The 7,500-nt window shown below is 38.8% G+C and overlaps 1 long non-coding RNA gene across 1 annotated transcript in view; it reads left to right on the forward strand.

Moving 5' to 3' along the window:
- LOC137984670 (uncharacterized) overlaps positions 1–1,125 on the forward strand; it is a 10,584-nt gene extending 9,459 nt beyond the window's left edge. The window contains exon 3 of the long non-coding RNA XR_011119133.1: positions 739–1,125. This is a non-coding gene — a long non-coding RNA (uncharacterized lncRNA). The remainder of the gene's footprint in view (positions 1–738) is intronic.
- Positions 1,126–7,500: the final 6,375 nt, after the last annotated feature.

Below are 7,500 nucleotides of genomic sequence, written 5' to 3' on the forward strand. Positions count from 1 at the left end.
AGCATGGTGATATCCTCTGTGAATATTGTTTTTATTATTATATTATTGTTAATAATAATTGGACTTTCCAGTTGCCTGCTATCCACCCTTTGCATTCTATTGCAAATCATCTGCAACACAATAGCCCATTTCCGAGTTGCTGCATGCCTCAGTTTCAAAGTGAGTCCTGCAGTGCACAACAGTACTGTAATTGAAATGCGTATTCTTATGCAAATCAGACTCATTTCCCTTACAGTGGTTTAGCACCAAGCCTCACTTTGAAACCGTGACAAACAGCAACTCCGAAATGGCCCTTTGTGTTTTTGGTTTAAGTGATAGGTCTAAGTTTGGATTGTGCCATTGATAATTACTCAAAAATTGTTTTTAAACTTAAACATTGAAAAATTGTGAGGACAGGCTCATTAATCGATTTTTACCTGCTTATGTACTATGCAACCTTTGCTCTTTATCATATAAAATAACACTGTAATTTGTGCAAATGAACATTTTACATTATGCCTTATTTGATTTTGTTACCATAATATTAGTCGCTCTACACTGTATACTGTGAGGATCAGAAAAGCATGTGAACACCTGAAATACATGTAGTTGTGGAGTTTGATTATAATTATTAATTTTAAGGGAAAGCCAATCAGACATGATAAAACTTAAAACTGCATTCCAACAGAAATATTAAATAGGTGAAATAGTTTGTGACCTATTTTTTTTTGCTCACAGGTTGTGAACTTTTTATTTCAGGTGTTCATTTTTTTTTGAGTGTGGAAGGAAGTCGCCGCCTAACATTGCTTCTTTTCACTTGCCCCACAAGTTGGTGTGCATGAAACCATACTGAGTCCTTTAAATTAATATTACGAAAGTTAATAAGAAATGCTCTAGGGTGGAATAATTTAGTTCAGATTATTAAGAATTTGTCAAGACATCTTTATATAAGTGTGGTCAGAGTAAGAGATTTAACAGTAACTTCATTAAAATCACCACAAATTAATTGCATTTTTTATAATCAATGTTTTTGTATTTCTCCTTTTAACTGAACGTTACATGTACTTCAAGGCTTTTGCTGTGGATTAATTAATATGGATAGAAAAAGTGGAGTTAAAGCAATAAAAACATTGTTCAGCCACTGAAGAGTGTTACTCGCAATAATGGTATCATTGAATTCAACTTTTAGCTTAATTTTCCAAACTTTCAGTACTTATAGTAATGTATGTGTGTGTTACTGGTGTGTAACTCATGTAGAAAATATGAAGTGTATTCTGTTATTAATTTCTTCGTGCTCAATGTCTTGTCTTTGTGGGATTTCTGAGGGCTTCATTGATCTTTAACATACGATACAAAGTCTCGTCTCTCACAAAAAAAAAATTACCCCCTTGTGGGGACGCAATATGTGTATTTTTCATACCAACTTATGAGGACTTTGCTGAAGTCCCCAGAAGTATGGTATGGTTACAGTTAAATGCCAACTTCTGGGGACATTTTTGTGAGGACTCGAAAATGTCCCCATATTCTGAACTGTCCCCACAGAGCTGGTGTGCATTCATATGTCTGTCCCCGTAAGTGTGCATTTGTGAGTGCATACATACACACACACACACACACATAAATACATACATACATACACACATACATACACACATACATACATACATACATACATACATACATACATACATACATACATACATACATACATACATACATACATACATACATACATACATACATACATACATACTTTATTTGTCATGTAGGTCAATAAAAAAGGGCAGCTTAAAAGCTAATGTGGACCTAGAACTAAAGTGTATCTACAAAATCTAAAAAATTATGTTAACGAACTTACGAATTATTTACAATAAATAAGAAAGAATACAATACCCAGTAAGATAATCGATAGTTAATTGACTATAGTGCTAAAAATAGATTTAAAATATCAATAATAATGATAAAAATAACAGTATATGTAATTTACAATGTCTTTGTTTATTTCCTGTATGCCATTAAATGTTATTTTATCTAAAATGTTGGATTTTGCTTTAAGAGCAGATTAAAAAAAACAACGTTCGCTTTACTTTTTAAGTACATGGGTAAGTTATTCCAAAGAATTGACGCACGATGAGAGAAAGAAGATCGAAGGAAGTCACTTTTAGGGCGTTGCACGTAAAGTTTCAAATTATCCCTGAGATTTCTCAACGGAAAGTGTTACGTAAACAGAGAGCTAATCCCAGCCGGAGCTCTGTTATAGAATGCCTGATAAGATATGGTTGCAATCCTCTTTTTGTAAATGTACGATAATGACTTCCATTTTGTCGTTGCCAGGACTTCAGTGCTTAGAGTAGATTCCTTTATATTAAAAATAAATCTCGCTGCCCTGATATGATATTATTACTTAAGCCAGTACCGATGCCACCCTAGGCAGCCCTACAATAATCAAGATGTGGTAAAATGAGAGATTTGTAGATTGTTATGAGCACGGGTTGGAGGCATAGTGGCTTAAGTTTTCTTAGAGCTGCAAGCAACCTTTTGAGACCTTTCGGTTAACTGCAGAGATATGGGGACCCCAAGATAGCGTTTCATTCACCTGTATACCATCCAAGACATTTACATGAGTCAACTTTTTCCATTGAATGGCCATCAAGGCAATACGAGTTACTAAATAGTAGCGAGGTTTAATTTGTGCCGAATCCCAATGAGCAAGCATTTAGCTTTGAGACAACGTTAAGGCTTTGGCGAGTAGAATCAAGCCATTGTTTAAGGTTGCCTAAGTTACGTGTCAGGAATGAGAACAACTCATCAGGATCTTTTGATACATAACTGAAGCTTAGTATCGTCGGCATACATTCTTACATCAGACAACAGGTTACAGTTAGGCAAGTCCTTGATGTATAATAAGAATAATAAGGGTCCCTGGGGACCCCACACCGTATGCAGTTATTTTTTTCTCCCAGCGGGCTCAGATAAAAAGGGAAAAATGATATAGTGTCGGATTCGGGGACCAAGGAAAACGCCAAAGCTGAATATACAGGCTGGCTAGTCACCACATTTACGTCAGGAAGGGTTTTCCCAGGCTCTCTCTTTTGTTTGCACGTGAAACTCTGGACAAACTCTCGTTAACTCTCGCTCTCTTTTGGCCAACTGTCGATCACTCTCGTCGACTCTCATGAGCTTTCAAGAGTTTCAGCTCTCATCAGCTCTCGATCGTTCTCGTTTGGCCAAGGCTCAAATTAAATCAAATCAAATTAACACATATCAAATCATATTGCTTTTCGCTGAGAGGGGAAAATCGGAGTACCCGGAGAAAAACCTCTCAGTGCAGAGTATAGAACCAACAAACTCAACCCACATATGACACCAGATATGGGAATCGAACCCGGGTCACATTGGTGGGATGTGAGTGCTCTCACCACTCGACGCCTTTCTGCACATTTTTCCCGACATAAAAGTAGGCTGCGTAGCTGCCGGGATACTTTATTGCAGGATTATTTAAACACGCGGAAGTTAGTCGATAGTCGCATCGTTGTGTCTTGGCGGCAAGTGGAAATCCAAGACTAGTAGTTCTCATGCCAGTCGCAGCCTACACGCGGCCAAGGCAGTCGCGCTCGCGAGTGTTTAAATAATCCTGCGATAGAATATCCCTCCAGCTACGCACGCTAAGAGTCAGCAGAATTAACGATTACGTGCTGACGCACACTGAAAGCGGGTTTATTGATAATGTTAATTTCTTTCTTTGCCAAACAAGAAAAAAAAAAAAAAAACGTAAATGATCCCCTTTGCTGGAATTCAACCGTGTAAAATAAGTGAACTATTTCAAGACTTGTGATTGCCTGGAAAGGTTTGGTTTTTGCGGGAAAAATCAATCTAAATATAACGACTCCGTCTGTAAAAAATGACATTCCACAAGCGCAATGAAGTTGCAGGCTCCTAGTAGGTGTGTCAGTCCTGCACCACTTCAGGTTGTGACGTCTGATAAGTAACAAAACAACAATTTCAAATAACACATATCACTTATTTATCTTGCCTTAATTTTTTAAAAGGTAGACAACGCTATCCACGAGATTCATCGGTCACTCCACGTTGGATAAGCCACCCTCCCGATTGTCATTTATCCAAAGAATTGTACTTTCTACCTTTCGAACATGGGCTTAGCTAAAGAACCGCCCCATGTCATTTCCTCTTTGAGACAGAATACCTCTTCCACATTTCACTCGTCGACTTTTTACAGGTGCACCAAACGAAAATTGTTTCCAAGATGCATAATAATAGGTCACAAACTTACAAGAAAACGCTAATGAAACACTTTTTTTAGTTTTTAAATTCTGCTTTTAAAAAAGTTGTTCTGCACCCCCAGGATGATTATGAACAAAATTCCAGCTCCCAAACCGACTTCGTGTGTCAGTATTTCCCAGCCCGTAAAGAACTTCGTGAATCTAAACCGCTTGCCAAACCGGCCAAAACGGGCTTTTTTTCCAACATGCGATAAGTTGAACCAGCGGTAAGCTTCTCGTGAACGAGTTCTTCCCCAGTCCTCCCCAGTTTCTGTTCTCTTCCAGGCAGCACGGATTGAAGTGCTAAAGATATTTCATGTTTCCCAGCGAAAGAGTATGAAAATTAATAACTTAGCAACCAGCTAAATTTCCACTGCGAAACAGATATTTTGGGCAACCCCATCGTAGGGTGCCCCTGCTTTTACAGGATGGTTGTTTGTTTGCGTAGCAAGGGTTCTCTTACAAACAAAGGGATCATGAGGGTCTTGGTTCGTACGGGATCACTTGCTATCCAAACAAGATTTCCGTCACGTGAACCAAGTGAGGAGGCTCCCACAAATCTCTCAGACTCCAGTGGCCAGATTGTGATCACCCCAAGGCCAACTGGAAGGCTGAAGAAAGGATCTCCGTCAGAGTAAACAAATGTTGAAAAGAAAATTTGTAGCACAGAGAAACTGATATAGTAACCATTTTACTTCCCCCGCATATGAAAGTACGTTCCGCCTCGCGGCCTTTGATTGCTTCAATACTGTGGAAGTTAAGTTTTTTTTCATTTACTTTCTAGCAGATTGAGCGGTTTGATGGCATTTTCAGGTCTTTCAGGGAAAGATGATAATCCGAGGCTGACGTTAGTTCAAAACCCGACTGTGATATTGATAGCGGAAGTTTCGATAATTCGTGTCACGATGAAATGACCTTGTCCCATTTTTGTTTAGGAAGCACGGCCCGCAAATGTTGCATGTTGTTATGTTAGTTTATGGGGACTGGGAACAACTTCCAATCCTACAGTTCTTTCCCAGTGCCCACTCCATTGAAACCTCGTGCTTTCGTTTGCGGTGTTTCTGGTTGCATTTCTTTCACGGTGTTTGTAGTTTTATTCAGCTAGTTCTTAAGTTGCTCGCCCTACTGGAGTACCACTCATGTAAGTTTCCACCTTTCCTGTTCTGGATCGCTTTTATCTTAGCTTTTGTCCTTTTTCTTTCGCCAACCATGTTTTGTTCACATTTTTTGCTATCTGGTGTTCACCAAACGGTTCAATTTAAAGAAGTTCTTTTGTGGAATTTGTGCCTGGTTGACTGACTTCGCCTCGAACGCGATAACTTGTGAGGAAAAACCATACCGTAGCGCGCCAAATGTGACAACAATGTGTAAGTTTCATATTCATGTCAATTAATTTAGGACAGCACCAGTATCACCCAGTTGGGGCCTAAAATTTTTAGATTTTTCGTTCGATCCTTGCTATTAAAGGGGTAGTGTCATGGTAATTATCCGCTTTATTTTGACCACAAATTTACCAAATCAATCTTCAGTGACTTATTCATTCTTAAATTGCTTCTGGAGTTCATCAGCCCGACGTTTTCAAGTTCAGCAATGAACAATTTCATCTTGGCTACGCGTAACTAAAAACACTTAAGAATGCGTTCTGTGAGCAAAAATAGCCGTTTTGAAGAAAATGTGGCCATTAATTTTCGCTTACCGTGGGTGAACAGGTCTTCTTTCAACTTTCCAGATTTTTACTAACAATCCATGACACCGCCCCTTTAAGTAACATTGGATCTGCCTATGATCACCTGTAGTTCAAAGTTCTTTCGTATATTAAGGATCTTAATAACGCATTTTAGAGCTACAGTTATATTTTACGTCCACAAACAGATAACTTTACAGATGAAATGTCTATAATCAAAGTGCCACTGTCGTTACTCGTGGATGTAAAAGTTACCGCGATTGTTTAAAATTGGCAGGCTGAAGTTTTCTTTATGCATTAGTTGGTGTGATATAACAGCTAAATAATTGTGTAACAGCACGGGGGCTCTCATATGCAACTAGATACCCAAAAAGATTCCCTTTGGTGGAATTCAACCGTGTAAAATAGGTGTACTATATTTGATACTGTTACACTCAGAGACAGATGATCTGAACCATAACTGATCACAGCAAGTGCATATATATTCAGGGCCATGTGTTATCTTATCCTGAAAAGACTGAACCACTTTTGGCATGGTATGTCTAATAGAGTCTTGACCTTGACAAATTTCAGTTTGGTTTAGACTTGAGCTCTGCATAGCTTTCCTTAAATGGTTCTGTCCTGTTTTGTTTAGTTCTCTGATACTGTATGTTCTGGATTGGACGCTTTACCCTTATGAAATGTTTGCTTTTCATATTCCCTTGCTGCTTCAAGCAAGCAAGGGCCCATTTACATATATCTTAAGTACCATATGTCTTTGCCGTTTCGCATTGTTTTTCTTTTTGCCACTGCTTTGTAGAAATTACTACAGACACTCACATCATTTTTGGCCATGGTTAAAATTAATCGATTATTACCTCTGAATAATTGTTGACATTGGTAACACTGCTGATTTCATAACCTGAAATATTGTCCTTGTAATAATCTAACTGAATTGCTGAAACAGCAGTAGCTCCCACCCCTCAATGGATCATTTAGATGTATTGTAACATTTAATGCATTGGAAACTGCTTGCACAATAAGTGCATCACACCGTGTGTTGCTGCGACAACACACCCACAATTGCTCTGTAATGGGTCCAATAAATCTTTGACGGTTGTTTCTGATGTATTCAACTCCAGCAGCATGTATGTTCATGTGATAGGAAGGAACATTATATAACTGGTGGGCAACAGAAGAAAAGAAGCATGAACCATCTGAGGTACATTCTAGCGCCTTTAATCTTTTCTGAGCTAATTGAGCCTGCCACAGTGCCATAGAGGGATTTCTCAGTACTGCATTAAACACTTAATGACTGGTCCTGAGGGAAACAGTTTATTTTGTTTCCCGAGAATCTCAAAGTTTCCCCGAGGCGCAGCCGAGGGAAACATTGAGCTTGGAGGGAAATAAACTGAACTGTTTCCCGAGGGGCCAGTCATTAAGTGATTTGTTTTATAACACAAAAAGAAAAACGTGCAACGGCAACGGCAACATTCGCGGTTAACAGTGCACTGTTACCCTCTGACGTCATAGATTTTGCACTGTTGCCCACTCAGAGACTTTTGGCGGGAAACAGTT

This window comes from Montipora foliosa, chromosome 14 (genome assembly GCF_036669935.1).
Source record: "Montipora foliosa isolate CH-2021 chromosome 14, ASM3666993v2, whole genome shotgun sequence".
Taxonomy (NCBI): Eukaryota; Metazoa; Cnidaria; class Anthozoa; order Scleractinia; family Acroporidae; genus Montipora; species Montipora foliosa.